This window comes from Gavia stellata, chromosome 18 (assembly GCF_030936135.1).
Source record: "Gavia stellata isolate bGavSte3 chromosome 18, bGavSte3.hap2, whole genome shotgun sequence".
Lineage (NCBI taxonomy): Eukaryota > Metazoa > Chordata > Aves > Gaviiformes > Gaviidae > Gavia > Gavia stellata.
In genome coordinates this window covers 15,836,823-15,854,499 of record NC_082611.1, presented here as the reverse complement: position 1 = coordinate 15,854,499, position 17,677 = coordinate 15,836,823, and the positions used below count along the sequence as shown (strand labels likewise).

Sequence of the window (17,677 nt, the reverse complement as noted above, 5' to 3'; positions counted from 1 at the left end):
ATAGCCTATCGACTTTAGTGATCCAAACTTTCCAGGAAACAATTTGCTGTTGTGAATGGGTTTGTGTATTCTTTTGCATAAACTGATTGGGTAAACGATATCAACGCACTTTGGAGCTCATGAACGGTGACAGACCTGGAGAAGACAACTCTAATGGAGAGTTTAGGAATTTTAAGTATCTTGAGTTAATAGCCACAGTGTCAAACTGGAAACGTATTTTTAATTATGTACAAAATACTATCAAAATTCTATTATTGAACACTGACTGTAAGGGAAATTTAAATTTTGTATTAGTCCACTCAACAGGCACAGGATGAGGATTAGAAATTAAATTTTTCTTTTACTGCATTGCTGATATTGTCTATTTTTTACAATTGCTCTATTATTCAAACTTGAGGTGCCATAGGCCATGCCTTCAATCTTGTTTTAGAGGAGATTTCTTTATGCCAGTAATGGAATGGTAGACTTTATGTCAACTTACTTGTTTGTCGACACCCAGCACTGTCACTAGCTGTGCCTGTAACAATGATTTCTTTTGTGACATGTACGTCACTCTCTCCTCCAGGAATTTGTCCAAGGCCAACGATTCACTTCAAATACTTATTCTGAAAACCATCAGAATGAAAGTACTTTGAAATACTATTGCCTTAGGACAAAACCAATGCATTGATTTATCTATGTGCAATTTCTTCCATATCCTTGGTCTCTTTACACATGAACAGAATTTTATCAACATCATGGATTTAGAGCTATGGCCGTAAGGGAACTCAAAAGATGGCAATGGGAAAAGGAGCTTTCCATTCTGTGATATAATTAACATAATTTTTATTATTTAACATTATTGTATTTAGTTTTGTTTCTTTTTTATTCTGTGATTGATATCAATACAGTGCCATCTGTGTCTTCCTGCATGCAGAAGTGAAGGCACCAAAAGTATATTTACTCCATGTCCTTCATCTTTCCTCATAGCGCTGGTCAGAATGTAACATTAGGGCTAAGAGCACTAATGTTGAAAAGGACCATTGGTTAATAAATTCCATTTTCACCTCTGCCCTAAGTAAAAAACTGCCTCAGGTTGTCTGCTTTTTTTCTTAGCTTAATATCTGGTCAGTGTTTTTCCCTATTACACATAATGTGGGCAGACAGGCAGCCTCAGAACAAACTCATTCAAGGTGGTGATGTAGTCTAAGGCATATAGATAGTGGAGTTTTACATATTATGCTCAAAAAGCATTTACTGTCTTTCTGTCCTGGGCATTTAAAATAAATTTATGCAAAAGCTTTAAAAATATGTTTGCATTATACAATATAATTATTTTATGTATATAATTATTTTATGTATAATAATGCATTATAGCTGTTAGATTTTTCACTTTATAACATTGTAAGAATTACAAGATAAAAGATTACTGCTCATGGAACGTCAAGCTAAGAATACCACATACCATTAAAATACTAGTGCTCCTGTAATCAAGACAAATGTAGTCCAAACAAAAGCAAAAGGTTTTGTAGTGGTGTTGAGTGAAATATGAAATTGATATTGTCGGTAAAGATTCTCAAAACAAGTTATTTTTGCCACTTGAAACAAAGATGCAAGAACCTTTTTAATTGTAACACCTAGCTTGTCGTAGATGAATGTAAAATGTATGGTTTTACTCATAGCAATATAATAGTTCCTTCAAGCCCCTCTCTCCCCACTCCCACATAGACATACATTATTCAGCATGTTAGAGACCATCTGGAACTTGCTCCTGAAATAGCCCAGGACTTGATGACCTTCCAGATACGCTGCAAAACCCATTTGTTTGACAAGTTTGGGGGAAGGTTGTGGGTATGTTGTTTCTGAAAGGATTAAGCAGGCTATTTTACAGTTTTGATAAATGCTAGATTTAATTTACTATTTGTACGTGACTGTTTTTGATACTGAGAGGTCAGCCACTTCTACTGTTAAGCTTAATGAATGCTTCCGGTGTTTACTGCTTAAATACAAATATGCACATAAACACTCACTGGCACCTGGCCTGATTAATGCCTGTTAAAGTCAATGAGAAGATTCTCATTGCTGAAGGTGGTGGGCTTTTTGTAATACAGTACCTTTCTTCTTCTGAGAGAACAATTATACTTGCATAGAGTCAATTGTAACGGCGCATCTACAGTTCACTGTTACAACAGCTAAATGAACACCAGATTTAAGTCTAACCAAATGCTGGTTTGTACCCATGCGATAAGTGATATACATTAAAAAATACATATCCTGAAGAGTCATGGCTTGTGTAAGTATCTGAAGAATTAAATCATAAACACAGTTGTGTATAAGTAATGATAGAAAACTGCGAAATGTTCATTCTGCTCTTGCTTCCCTTTTCCTTACAACTTTCTATGTTTTAAAGGACAGAATTTAGAAATTGTGTATATCCCTTGTGGCAAGGACAAAGGTTTTGAATATGGTATGAAAGATGATGACTAATTGATGGTGTGATTAAAAGACCAGTGTGTGGAGAAGAGGGTATGGTCACAGTGCCGGAATGAGGTTAATGATCTTGCTTCAGTTGTTTATATGAAATAAATAATTTCAGCATCACATAGTTTTCATCTGCTTTCTGAGAGTAAAATAGTCTCATCCCTCATGTAGCCATAAACAAGGTCAATGGCTATGCTACCCGAGTAAATACCACTATAAGCAAGTGTGGTTCAAAGCAACAAATATACTTTCATATGTAAGTATGGTAGGAATTTAGAAAGATATTAGATAATTGACTCCAGGAGATCTATCCATGCAAGCCTCTAAAACAATTACCTGTTTCTTTGGATTAAAAGTCAAGGATTTGCATTTAAAGGCACAGAAAAATGTCCTGCATGTCACCCCTTGCATCAAAAATAATTTCTGTGAGTAGGTAAAAAAAAAAAGATTCTATGTGGAACTGGAATGATGAAACACACCAAAAAATTAATGAATAAATGAAGATTCTATGTTTTGCTGAGATGGATGAAGAACCCCTTTGATAATGTGCCTTAGAAACAGCTCATTTTTACTGCATTTCTGCAGAAAGGACTTACCTTCTCAGCACACTGTGTATGTTCCTTTCGCCTCCTGAACTACATTTGTAATGAATTACTGTATATATATTTAGAAGTCAAAGACACCTTATTCCCTCACTATCATATTTGTCCTCAATCACAATATTTTGCTAAAAGGAATGAGTAGATGTATATGTGTGAATACCACGGTGAAATCCAACTCATCGTGTCCTCTTTCAGCCTTGTCATGGATAATAACATGAAGTTTTCAATATTTGGAACGCGAATCCTCCCCCAGCCAGTCACTACCAACGTAGCTTTTTTTGATTCTGAGTTTCCAGTTTAAGTCTCTCAATAACGTTTTCATTTCAAGAATGTTTTTTATCTGGAGTGCTGTAATGCCATGCAATACCTTGTAACAGTATATGTCTCCAGCTGTTTAAGTTGCTTATTTTTCCAAAAGGTTACTTATAAAGTGCAGGTCATGGGGATTAAGCCTTGTAGCTCCTGTGGAGTACAGCAGGAATTTCGCAGTTGAATCCCTGCAAATTCTTTTGGGAAATGTATTAATTTCTAATGAGTCATCAATCACTTTGCTGACTTCACATGTACTGAAGTAGCCTCTGACATCAACAGTTAAGCACAGTATTTGCGATTTCTTAGGCAGAACTAGAAATCGCCTTATTTAGTTGATTGAAAGGGAAATGAACTGGTAGACTCCAAGATTTTGAGAACTGGCTAGTGACACACATGCTTTGCTGCTTGCATTCAAACAACTGGCAGGATACTTAATCTTAAAATAGTGCTGTGCATCCACTGAAAAAATCAAACTAAAATGTGTCAAGTCAAGCATTAAAAACCTGTAGCATCTTAAGTCAGTAGTTAATTTTGAAAACACTGTCCACATGATTTGTGCACACAATTAATTCAAAAATTTCCATGGCTGGTAAAATGCATTTTAATCTGAACAATGCAACTTGTGAACCATTTCTGAGCCATATCCTTTCAAACTGCAGTTGTATTTAGGAGAAGTATTTTGGGGTTCAGCATCACAAAATGCTTATCTAAACTATATGCCTATTCGTTACAACTAATGATGCATACTACAGTAGTTTTCTCTCTTTGGTTGAAGAGCAAAGTAGCATGCGCAAGTCATTTAGATATATTACATGGGTGAGGTTGCTGCTTTTAAAACGTAGGCCACTGGTGAAACGATTAACAACTGCATCATGTGCGTACTGAATAAGAAACAGGCAATTTGTAAATTGTTCAAGTTGTGCAGTTTTTCAATTCAAACTATTACTATTATTAAGGCAGGGCTTGGATTTGTTTTAGAGTTAAGGAGACTTACCTGAGAACAGATAGTTATGCTTATGCATATGTAAAAGCATATGGAAAGGGAAGGTGAAGGGACTAGGAATACTACAGTAATGCATTGATTACTAAAAATGTTCGGTGGTTTGTTGGGTTTTTTTTTTCCCCAAGAATATTCTTTTGAACAGAAATACGATATTTCTACATCAGCCCAGGTTCACAGCATGAATTGAGAAATATATTAATATTAGTCCAGGTATTCTCATTTATAAATTGGGTAGTGAAAAATTAATCATAAATATTCTACAGTTTCTGGAAGGTTCTTTGAGATCCAGTGAAACCTGCTGCACTGTTCTTTGGCTTGGATGGAGTTAATTTTCTTCATAGCAGCCCTCTGTTTTGGATTTGTGACCAAAACAGTGTTGAAAACACAGGGATGTTTTATTTCCTGCGGAGCAGAGCTTACACAGCCTCGAGGCCTTTTCTGTCCCTCAGGCTGCCCCACCAGCCAGTGGGCTGGGGGTGCGAAATAAGTTGGGAGGAGACCGAGCTGGGACAGCTGACCCCGACTGACCGAAGGGATATTCCAGACCATTTGGTATTGTGCTCAGCAATAAAGGCTGGGGAAAGAGAGAGGATGGGGGGATGATCGAAGTTAACTGCGTTTGTCTTCCCAAGTAAGCTTTATGGGTGGTGAAGACCTGGCTTTCCTGGAAATGGTGAAACTTCTGCCTGCGGATGGGAGGTAGTGAATGAATTCCCTATTTTTCTTTGCTTACGTGTGTGGCTTTGCTTTATCTATGAAACCATCTTTATCTCAAGCCACAAGTTTTTCCCACTTTTGCCCTTCCGATTCTCTCCCCCATTTCACTGGGGGGGAGTGCGCGAGCGGCTGGTGGAGGCTTAGCTGCTGGCTGGCATTAACCCCCAACACCTGCCAACGACATTTCAGAATGTGAATGTTACATATACTCATACTTGTCCTCGTGAAGTAAAATTCAGTTGAGCCAGTCTGGTTGCTTGCAATGTCAAAGGACTGCATAGCTCTGTGTTTCCTAGAACATGAAGTTGTGTTCTGCTTCTGCAGAGGCTAGTGTTACTTCATCACTTCATGTTACATCGTAGGGATTCTGATGTACGTACCCTTGATTTGGAAGTTATTACAAAGTTTTAAGTGCTTTCTTTTTGTAATAGGAATTCTGCAGAAGAGGAACTAAGGATATTATTATACATGAAAATTTTAACTTAAAATACAGATACTTAGTAACAAAGAAACAACCAGATCATTAATTCTAGCCATTTGATTGTTTCTGTCCAAAACCAGATGATAAAATAATATGCTAGTTAACTAAAAGCAACTCAGAGCAACTTCACAGAAGCATATCTGTCATTGAGGTGATTTTCCTTTCTGCCTGCAGTGAATGCTCTTCTTCAGGATTTAAAGTTTCTGCTGTTTTTTTTAAAGTTTAAATGCTCATATATGAGGAATGAAATGATAAATTTAGGAAAAGAATCTGCATTTAATATGTTTCCTTTTTTCATATGGAGAAATTTCATGTTTTTTCTGGTCTAAGGCCTAATTTCCAGTAAACAAATGTTTTATTCTTCTGAGTCAGGTATGTGTACAGGCGCCTTAAATCTTAATGTCCAAACTCTGTATGCATTTCTACTTGTTTGGAATTTTTATGTACTTCCCTGTAAATATGAGCTTATCTGTGACCTATGAGGAACTAACAGAAATGGGAGTATTTCACATGTAAAATATACTAAAGTTTAAAAGTCACTTTGAACAAAAAAAAAAGTTTAGGAAGTTATTAGAGAAAATACTAAGGTGAATGATGGGAATGAAAGTCTACCTACAGTAATAGACAATCTGGCCTTGTTTGAACTCTGTTGGAGTTTTGCTGTTAAATTTGGCAACATCAAACTTCATAGACTTTAATACATGTATTTTACTTGAAAATCTTTAAAAGATATACTGTATTTGATTTATTAGAAATTTCCTAACATAGCTCAACCTGGGATGGAGAGTGTGGTTCCAGTACATTTAAAATTTTATAAACAGTTGAACAATAAATATTTTTTTAAATAAAAACAAGCTCAAAGTTCCATTTCAAGTCAACATCCGCTCACAAGACTACTCCCCGACACTGCACAAGAGAATTGTGATGGATTAACTGAGTGCATAACAGATATTGTTTTAGTGCATTAGCCCTGATTTCCTGTTCAAAGTGATTGATTGAGCCTCAGTCAAGACAGTGTCCACAGCAAATATTAAGCAAACGTACCCAAACATAATCAATCATTCTTATCAAAGGATCACCACATTTGGAGCAAAAAAATGCAAAAGCACTACTTGTTTTGCGCCGTGTTCATCCAGTTTAAATTATTTTTCCTAAAAGCACAGAAAAACAGATTCCCTTTGTTTCAGTGTATTTCTTCAAGCTGGCCGGCTGTAACGTATAGAGGAGTAATTTGCTTATATTATGACATCTTTGCTATTTTTAAAAAAGGTATGTTTCAAAAAAGACATGGTGAAGGTATCATAAGCTAATGTGAATATTTAGAGAATAACCTGACAGTAAGAAAGGTCATTTGCCTATAAAAACTGACCTTGGTGGTTTCAGCTGTTATTGATTGCCACTAATAACAATACCTTTCTCTGAGGACTTCATTTCTAAAGAATTCTGTTATAGTCTGCTGTTATTTTACTTAGTTTATTTAACAATTATTTAAACACCTATAAATATTGTTTAGGCATAGTCAAAAGGTCTTCTATATAGCAGGCAAATGCGATTTTATCATTTCGAGGGTATGGAAGATTCTATTTTTTTTCTAAGTGATGTGACTGAGCTTCGTGGTGCTCAGTTACAGCAGGCTGTTGTTAAGCAAGATGTTGTTAGTGGCTTCCTGTTCAGATGGGTCTCTGTCTGCAAACCCTAATGACAACCTGAGACAGCACAGGGTTTTCTGAGCTCTCTCTTGGATGGTGGAGTTTAGACTCTCAACACACTTAGTAGGATCCTATTTAATCACCAGAAGAAAAAAATAGTATTTTTTTTACATAGACAGGAATGAAAGGAGCAGCCAAACTGATCTAAAACAGAGAATGAAGAATAATGATCCTGCACTATAGGAAAGAAGTGAAGTAGCAAAATTTCATCACTGAAGGTTGTTTTTTTCTTAAAAGCTAAGAAATTACTTATAAAAAAATAGTGGAAGAATGGAAAATTAGGATTAAAGAAGTTAGTAGCAACTACAGGAGAATCTGTGGAGTTAGACTTGCTCTGTGGCCCAGGATTTCCCCACTGTGCAGCACTATAAGCTTATGAACTTTCTTCACTGGCTTGGGAGCTATAAAATAGTGATATCAGACATGTTTCCCTGAAGGAATTCTCCCCATGAATCACTGCATCATCTTTATGGTGGCTACGTACCATCAGCCCGCTAGAAAGCATTGAACTAAGTTTTCTCAGTTTAACATCTGTACCAGCATATCCTTTCTTAGGGCCACCATTGGTAGCTCAAGACACCACTACCAACTGTTTCAGCTTTCACTTTTTTTTTAAGATAAGCTATAAAAATAATCTCTTGAAACCAACCTCTGCTTTCCTGATAGAGCAATTCTTCCACTCCTGTTCATATTCTAGCTGGAAATAAGAATTTACCCCACTAATGTGACTCAACATTTAATCCATGCACCTTTACGCAGTTTTCAGTTGCCTTCCATCTGAGTAACTCACCAGAGTGACTGTCTGGAGTCTTAACATTCCACCAATCTCTAATAATCCTGGTTAGATGGGTTTTTATAGCATAAGCAGAGTAAAACAAGTTCTTACGGTTCGGTCAAGAACACAAATGCTTGTCCTGTTTACATCCAAGAGAGCATCTGCAACAAGACTTTAATTGCTTCAGGGCATGCAGTGGGAATGTCTTCAAATGAATTTAAATTGCAAGCTTGGTCAACTAAAATGCTTTTAATTGTTCATTGGCAGCCATTCAACCCCATTTTTACACTCTGATTGTAGTGCGTAGCTGCTTTGGTGTGTGCATGTTAATAATACATAGCTATATCCATGCAAAAAACCATTATCTAAATGTATGTGACACCATGTATCAGAGTTTAAAAAACCCTACAGTCATAGAAAATGCATTTATATTATACCTTATAAGATCTACCTAGTAAGCAAATAGTTTCCCTTGCTCATGTTTTCATTTTCTTCCTTCACTTACAAAATGAAAGAGGAATGAGGGAAAGTGGAACAGCTGCAGTGAACAAACTGCAGCACTCCCCTCCCACCTCCCTCTTCTGTCTTCCTCCCCACAGACATGCTTCCGGCTTTCTCCAGACCAGTGTTCACAGAAGGACGTATGATGCCTCCTTCCCCACTCCTCTCTCAGAGAAGCTCTTTCCCTTTTTGTTAGTGGTAGGAGAGTCGATATGGGAGGAAAGAGAAGCAGTAGAAAGTGTCTGTACACACATGGAATATTTCACTGGCCGTCTCCAGACATTTTCGCTTTCTATCATGTAAGTCAGAGGGAGTCAACCTTGAAGAGTTTATATCAAAAATGTATTTTTTGACATATTGTCCAATTTTGACTCATCGTAACTATACAGTCCTTTATATCTAGGCCACTTCTTTTGCACTAGCTTTTTTTACAATAAATCTGATGAAGGTCTTTCGGTGTATAAAGTATGACTGAAAGCCCTGGGGGTTTTTTTTATGCCTTATCATTTGAAAAATTCAAGCTAGCAGTGGAAGTTGCCTTTCTGCACTACTGATTCAGTTACAGCAACATGTAGTGGATGTTTTATGTGATAAAGAGATTTCTTATTAACCTCATTGAGGTCTTCTGAGTTTCTCAGTAATCTTTTCTCTCCGTTATATGCTATCCATGCGTATTGGGCTTACGTGGCAAGGTTTTGGTAGCAGCGGGGGACTGTAGGGATGGCTCCCATGAGAAGACATCAGGAGCTGCCCCCATATCGAGCAGAACCAGTTTCAGACGGCTTTAAAATGGACCCACTGCTGCCCAAAGCTGAGCCCATCAGCAATGCTGGTGGCACCTCTGTGATAATGTATTCAAGAAAGGGTAAAAAATGCTACATAAACTGTTTACTGTAGTGATTTGTCTGTTTGTGCTTGTATAACCTGTAAACTGAGATTGTGCATTTGCAGATTATCAGTAATTGTATCTTTTATGCCAGAGCTGCTTCAAAATAGACAAACACTGAATTATACCCACAATAAAAAAGAACAGATTTCAGAGTAACAATAACATAATCCACAGCACATACCTGTGGTGGCTGCATTTGGGGCTCTGCAGAATGTTATAGCTTGTGTGTAGTAGTCTTGGATCAAGCCATTCTGTAGCAAGTCATTTAAGTTGTATGGGTTTCCTGAATATTCAACAAGGGTTTCTTAAAGCATTTTTAATTAAGATATTTTAGAAATATAAAGAAATATGCTCTACTAATTTTCTTTACTTAATAGACTAAACCAAGGTAAACCATGGGAGACTGTATAATCTTTCAAGGAAATGTCCTCATCAGACAGAGATTAAATTAGGTCATCTTAATAACCTGGTTTGGTGAACCAAATTGGTTTGATATATGATAGTACTTCCCCTGGAGTTTTGGGTTAAAAATAGTGAAATAGTAAAAGAAAGTCTCCAAAAGGGATTTTGCATCTCAGCGGATGTTTTTCCTTTGAACAAAATGATGTTTCATTTTATAATTGAAATACAGTATGCCTTTGAACTTTCAATAGCTAAAGCTATTAAGTAAGAGTATCACATTTCATTTATTATATTACATTTTAAGTTCAGTCCATGCATTTTTAATTCTGTTTATGTCTTGAGAGCTTGCCTCTAGTGGAATAAAACCAATCAAGAATCTAGAACAAGAATTAAAATTTAGGTCCTAATTCACCATTGCCCCGTTGTTCCTTTGTGTTTGCTTGAATAAGTACAAAGGACAAATAAAGTAAATGTAAGGACCCTCTGGAGAGTACTGTTATTGTACAGGGTCAGATAATGCTCAAATTCTGCCAGGCCCACCTAAGAGTCCCTTAATGTAAGAAAGCCGTGCTCCATAGTGGCTAAAAATAGAAAGAAGCATGTTAGCTCCATGCCAGGGTAAGGTAGGAGAAAGAATGGCCAAAATAAATGGTTTCACAGAGAATCTGTGTTCTGTTTTTCTGTGTTAATATTAAAAAAAGTAAATGAATTGATGGTGAAGTGACGGTCGCGTCTATGCAAGTTAGCCTGCATGTAAACTGATAGTGGTGATTTTCCTAGCTTTCAGAAGTCTGTGAATTAAAAAAAAAATATAAAATTGATAGATGGGAGGAGAGGAGGTATCAGGGTACTGGGGGAAAAAATCTTAGAGATGTGTCTCTTAAGAAGTCTTGCGAGCAGAAACACGGTGCGGTGGGTTGACCCCAGCCAGCAGCTAAAGCCCCACCTGGCTGCTCGCTCACTCACCCCCAGTGGGATGGAGGAGAGAATTGGACCGGCAACAGTGAGAAAACTCATGACTTGAGATAAAGACAGTTTAATAAGTGAAGTGGCAAATGCAAGCAAAGCAAAATAAGGGATTTATTCACTGCTTCCCAACGGCAGGCAGAAGTTTCACCGTTTCCAGGAAAGCCAGGCCTTCACCACTCATAAAGCTTACTTGGGACGGCAAACACCATCACTCTGAACATATCCCTATCCTCTGTCTTTCCTCCAGCTTTTATTGTTGAGCACAACATGAAATGGTCTGGAATATCCCTTTGGTCAGTCGGGGTCAGCTGTCCCAGCTATGCCCCCTCCTACCTTCTTGTTGGCAGCCCCAGCCCACTGGCTGGTGGGGCAGCCTGAGAAACAGAAAAGGCCTCGAGGCTGTGTAAGCCCTGCTCCGCAGGAAATAAAACATCCCTGTGTTTTCAACACTGTTTTGGTCACAAATTCCAAACACAGCTCTGTAGGGGCTGCTATGAAGAAAATTCACAGAATGGCCCCAGCGCAGGGCACAGCTGAGCCCCTCAGCGAGGCCGGTGCCGCCTCTGGGAAAACGTGTTTGAGAAGGGGCAAACCCTGCCCCGGCGGGGAGGAGTGAGGAAACCGGTGTGAGGAGCAGCCCTGGGAGCAGCCGGGGGAGAGCAGGAGGTGCTGCGGGCGCCAGAGCAGAGGTTCCCCCGCAGCCCCTGGGGAGACCGTGGCGGAGCAGGGGAAAAGTGTGCAGAAAAATGAGAAAAATGAGCAGCAGAGAGGAGCTGTTATGGGCTGACCACAACCCCGCCTTGCCCATCCCCTCTGCGCTGCTCTGGGGCAGAGGAGGTAGAGGAGTAGGGAATGAAGGGCTGAAGTTGAGCCTGGGGAAAAAAAAAAAACAGTTTGGGGTGGTGAGAGGGTGTTTTAGCTTTTATCTTTGTTTCTTGCTATCCAAATACCGGACAAGGTAAACCCATCACATCTAGGAACTGAAGATGTCTTCCTCTTGTGCTACTACATGGATACACATATACATGTGTGGTTTCATTATTCTTTCACTCCTGACTTTGCTATATAATTTTTAGTTTTGCTTCTTTTAAATCAGAAAAAAATAATGTAATCTTAAGGTACAGTCAGAACTCAGCTTTGTTAGCAGAACTGTTTTCAGCTAAAGGTTTGCAGGCTTTTTTATATTCAGTTATTTTCTTTGTCATTAGTGGGCTAATAATTCTGTCAAAACAAAGACTGAAAAAATGACATGTGTGATTTAGTATTTACGTTTTTAAAGGACATAAATTTTCTGAGTACAGGAGGAGGATTTAGGGCTGAATGTTCAAAATTTAGCAAGAGTACTGTATTTTTCAACCCTAAGGACTGTTTGACATCCCTGGAATAAAAGGCTAGCTCTTTGAAAATCTATGTCTGTCTTGTTGCATTTATGAAGGAGGCATTTTTCTTATTACCAGATTGGTCTGGACAATGTAAAGTTTTTTTTTCTAGGAAGGCTTCAATTTTTTTTGTTTTCTTGACAGGGAGTCTTTCTAGGTAATCTTGGTCTTAAAGTTGATTTTTGCCATTTAATGATAGGAGGACAGTACGTGTGATCACTATATGGAACAGACGGCAAGTATGTTAGAGCAAGGCTGTATCTCAGGAACAGTCTTCTGAGGACAATCTAAACCATAATGCTATTTAGTATCAGAATATTATTCTGTATTCAATGACTATCTATCTTAGAAATACAGTGAATACTTTGCTCGTGTATTTTTGCTTTCGCTTGACTGTAAGTTGTCTTTTTATCTTTGACTGGGGAGAGTACAGGAGCTGACGAAATATTTTAAACTTTTCCACAAAGACCTCGATATGCTGGTTTTATTTCTTCCCCCTTCCCAGGCATCCTTCTGCACTTTTGAGGCTTTATTTTTGTTTGGTTTTTTGTTCCTTCCTATTGGTCCTCTGTGAGCAGAGGGATGGGAACATTTCTTTAGCTGTTTGTACTCACGTGTCACACACTTCTCGGGATGTAGTTATTCCAGTCTCTCTCCCTTCCTTGGTTCTTGATGTTCTGACATTCAGATGAGTCACCAAATGCATTATTTTTTTGGTTGTTAGATTGTTTTCATATGTGAAATTCATTTCAAATGCCTGTTCTGAATATACTTGTCTACCTTCAATTTGCCTGGCATATTGAACAGAATCCGATTAGATGTGTTTATAAAATGACTTATCTTCCAGGCCTGCAATTCAGCTGAAAGTGTGAGATGACTGGGGAGTTTGTAGCTTGCAAGCTTCAATTGCTGGAACATACTGAGTCATCAAATATATCTTCCTTTGTAGATGCAAAGCAAGTTTCACCTTAGGTATTTAATTACAGCATGCAGCATGGTTGGGTAGCGTGTGGGTGTTAATGTCAGCTGAGTCTACAGAGTAATATCTAAACAGCCTTGTTTTATCTGACAGACTAGATCTGGGTTCAGAACCCTAAGGTATAGCTTGTATTTGAAACTAGTGCGATAAACTGTGAAATTCCCTGCACAAAACTCAACCATAAAATGCAAAATACTTGCCACACATTTCTATTTCAAGTTTTGTTCCTAAATTTGATCTTAGTCTAGAAGCAGCTTCCTTCCAAAAACTTGATTTCTGTATATAGGGTTATATTAACATATCCTCTTGTCTGTGTATAATTATGAGACATTATTCTAACTGTTGTTTTAGGCTTCTTTCCAGTATTACTTTGAAAACCAGTTGTGATTGTATGCTGAAAACTAGAATAATCAGCTGTTTATAAGCATTTATAGTATGCTTTGTTAATAGAAAATAAATAAAAATAATTTAGTACTATAAAAAGTGGTATGTATTATGACAATGGCCATGACCAAATATCTGATAAGAGCAGATGGATATTATTGTGATTTTCTTTACCATCAGAGTGGGAATGTAGTTCTACTGATATATTCACATTTTATTCTTCTTTATCAACTAGCAGTGATAAATATTTCTAGATGAAAATAGTCAGCAAAACATTTATTCCAGTTTTAATCAGTAAAGTTGTATACAATTTTAAAACTGTATACACAGAGAAGGTAATCTTCCAAAACCAGTAATAATCCTAAAATTGTGTGTGTACAATGAGAAGATTCGTTAGTTCATTTCTTTGAAGGCAAATTAGAGTAACATAGATGCTATTTTTTCCTATTTATTTATTTATTTATTTATTTATCGTATGGTATAATCTAAAGATTCTAAGACGATGTTCTCTGCTTTACTGCTGCCATATGGGAGTGTTACTAGCAAGTCAATATAGAACATGCAGTCTATTTACCGTTATCTTTTATCGAATTTTTACTGGTACTGGCTTTGAGGGATGTATCATTAAAGCACCTTATCCTTAAAACATACTGTTAAAGCAGCATTTCTGATGATGCACTACTGTGATACATCGTCAGCACCACGCTCCTTGCTGCTACGTTCCTCAGAGCATAATATTGCAAAAGAAAAATAAAGAAGGTACTGCAAAAATGTGGTGTTAACTTTGAAAAGTTAACATACTGAAAATGTTGTGGTACCTCTTTTGTGGACTCAGGTCCTCAATCTCTCCACTAATAGTGCCAATATAATCTCAGAAAATTCGTATGATTATGATGAAAGAATTATGTCATCAATTATCTTCTCTGCTTCAGGATAAGATCTTACTGATATTTGTAAATCATAGTATGGTTTGGGTTGGAAGGAACCTAAAAGGTCATCTAGTTCCAAGCCCCCTGCCATAGGCAGGGACACCTCCCACTAGACCAGGTTGCTCAAAGCCCCGTCCAACCTGGCCTTGAACGCTTCCAGGGTTGGGGCATCCACAGCTTCTCTGGGCAACCTGTTCCAGTGCCTCAGCACCCTCATGGTGAAGAAGAATTTCCTCCTTGTATCTCTTCTAAATCTACCCTCTTTCAGTTTCAAGCCATTACCCATTGTCCTATCACTACATACACTTGTAAAAGTCTCCCTCCAGCTTTCTTGTACTTCAGGTACTTCAGGTAGTGGAAGGTTGCTGTAAGGTCTCCCCAGAGCCCAGAGCCTTCTCTTCTCCAGGCGGAACAACCCCGACTCTCTCAACCTGTCTTCATAGGAGAGGTGCTCCAGCCCTCTGATCATCTTCGTGGCCCTCCTCTGGACTCGGTCCAACAGGTCCATGTCCTTCTTATGTTGGGGGCCCCAGAGCTGCACGCAGTACTCCAGGTGGGGTCTCACAAGAGCGGAGTAGAAGGGGAGAATCACCTCCCTCGACCTGCTGGTCACACTTCTTTTGATGCAGCCCAGGATATGGTTGGCTTTCTGGGCTGCAAGTGTGCACTGCCAGCTCATGTTGAGCTTCTCATCAACCAACACCCCCAAGTCCTTCTCCTCTGGGCTGCTCTTGAAAATATTTTCTTAAAATGTGAATATGATTCCAACAAAAAGCCTGTATGAAAACACAGCCCAAATTTGGCAAAGTTCAGGCATAGGTTTTATAGCTAAGGCCTTTCTTAATCAGAACTTGAAACCTGTCAGAGGAAAGGGGCCATAAAATCAATTCTAAGTAATCTTAGAAATGAGATAATAGTCCATTAATCTCATCAATATAAGCATGAAATTTTCTGCTGCACTTCATGCCTACACATTCGTAAGAATTTTATCAGTGGAAATGGGATAGAAGCCATAGGATTACTGTAGGGGTGACTTCCTCACACTTCCACTGCAGGCTTTTTTTCAATTTATTTTTTTAACATTTTTTTTCTTAGTGAAAATATGTAATTCATTTGTGGAATGATGCCAACCAAAACTTGCTACTGGTTCCATATTAAATGAGAATTCGTGGGAAGCTTATAATGTATGACTCATAAATCAGTGTTGAAAGTTTAAGTGGCAAGTATTAGAGAGAGCAATACTGTGATCTGTGTGGCACAATTCAAGGTGTGGGCTGTTACTGATCAAACTACTTGGGAACTATTACGAATATATGTTGTTATTTAGATATGGTTGTGCCCTGACTTCGCTCTACTTTAATCCCTGTATATAGAAACCACTAGATAATACTCAGAAATTGTTTCTTAAAAAAGAAGCAAGTCTTCCTTTGATAAGTTCCATTTCTCAGCATACAGCTCAAGAAGATGGCCCCTTCTCTTCACCTAGTCTCTTGGTATCGGACTCTTGCTCTCCCAACAACCCAGTTTGCCTGATCTGGCTAACTAGACAAACCAAAGCATCTATAGATAATATGAATTTCCTTACCTATCATTTCTAGCAACTGTCAAAGAGAGTGCAGGCTCTTAGACAAAATATAATTTTATTTTTCTCCTTCCCCTAGAGGCTTCCAACCCCTTTGAGAACTTCTCTGTATGTAACAAAGTGCAGTTGCCTTTACAGAAATGGAATCTACATGGACTTAAGAACTGGGCTTTCTCCACTCTCCTGAGATGAGCAAGGAGATCCCTTTGCTCCTCATTTTCCTGTGAGTTGTCCTGTTGTTCATTTCAGTTATATTTCCCACATTAGAAACATCATCATGGGATCATGGCATGAAGGTGGCGGCCAAGAAGAACAGCTTCAATGTTGTCAAGATTCTTTCCATGTAACACAGTCTAGCAGTCTTGATTCACTGAAATAGATGGCAAAATTTCTGTGTCAGTCTTGCAAGACAAGTATTAATGTAAGTGGTGCAAGCCTCATTTTATTGAGCTAAGCAGCAGCAGGAGATAATGACTGAGTACCAGAAGGATATTTGCCAGTATGGCTCTTCTTTCATTTTTGATGAACAACTTCTGTTTTCCTCAAATGTATTCATTACTTAAAAATCTGATCTGAATAATTCTGCTTAATCATGCTTGCCATCTCTACTGTACACTAAAAAATCACTGTCTTTAATATTCAGAAATCTTTGAATTGAAGTTAGTTTTGCTTATATACAAAGGTAATAGGTTATCTGAAACTTCTTAAAATGGGTTTTTGTTTTGTTTTGAGGGGTAAATTATAGTAGTATGAACTAGCTTAATTTGAAAGGTTGAATGAAAATTCCAAATTTCAGAGGCTATCAAAGGCATTATCTTCTTGTTGGAAAATATTAAAGGTAAGCAAACAGGGGATTCTGTGTGGCTTGTAATGGCAAGTTCTCCTGTGGTACTGATTTCTGGTCATTTTTTCGACAATAAAAGAAACACTGTCTTCCAACTGAAGAACTAATGATAACAAAATGATTGTTACTTCATAATCACTTAAGACAGCTAATGATGTAAATAGCGGTTCAGAATTTTCTCATGGAATTCCACTATGTTGATTATTTGATTTTCATTCTACTCTAAATGTTATAATCTATGGTACTTACTTTTTCTACAGCAAGATCTATTTGTGACACACGCCATGTTTTAAATGATGAAATAACTTGGAGACTTTACTGAAGATTTTTCCTCCTAAGGAAATTAAAAAGTGGTTTTTACTGATGTGTGCGGTATCACACGTACTACAAGCATAAAGATGTGTAGCTGAACTACCATGGAACTATTAGGGGAGGAATACAGTGATACAATTTCTCCGTAACATGAAAAACTTACTGGATATATCCTTTTTCAAAACCTCTTGAAGTATCTAATAGGACAGATGTTAACTGAAACAAAAAGATATTTTGGGGTTATTTCAGCATAATGTAGAAGGCACTAGCTACATGTATATTCTTTTTCATTATATTTTCTACTGACATTCACAATAAGTTGGTTTTTGAAGTAAATATTAATGATACAAGACCTACTTGCCTTCTTTCAGTACAAATATACTATGAGCTGGATCCATAAGGCACATTAAGTTTTCCAAATGTATGCATGCTAATTTTTTGTTGTTTC

The 17,677-nt window shown here is 37.7% G+C and overlaps 1 protein-coding gene across 1 annotated transcript in view; it reads left to right on the top strand.

Moving 5' to 3' along the window:
• Positions 1 to 17,677, top strand: part of RBFOX1 (RNA binding fox-1 homolog 1) — a 1,305,306-nt gene that overhangs the window by 364,047 nt on the left and 923,582 nt on the right. The gene's annotated exons all lie outside the window — the stretch shown is intronic.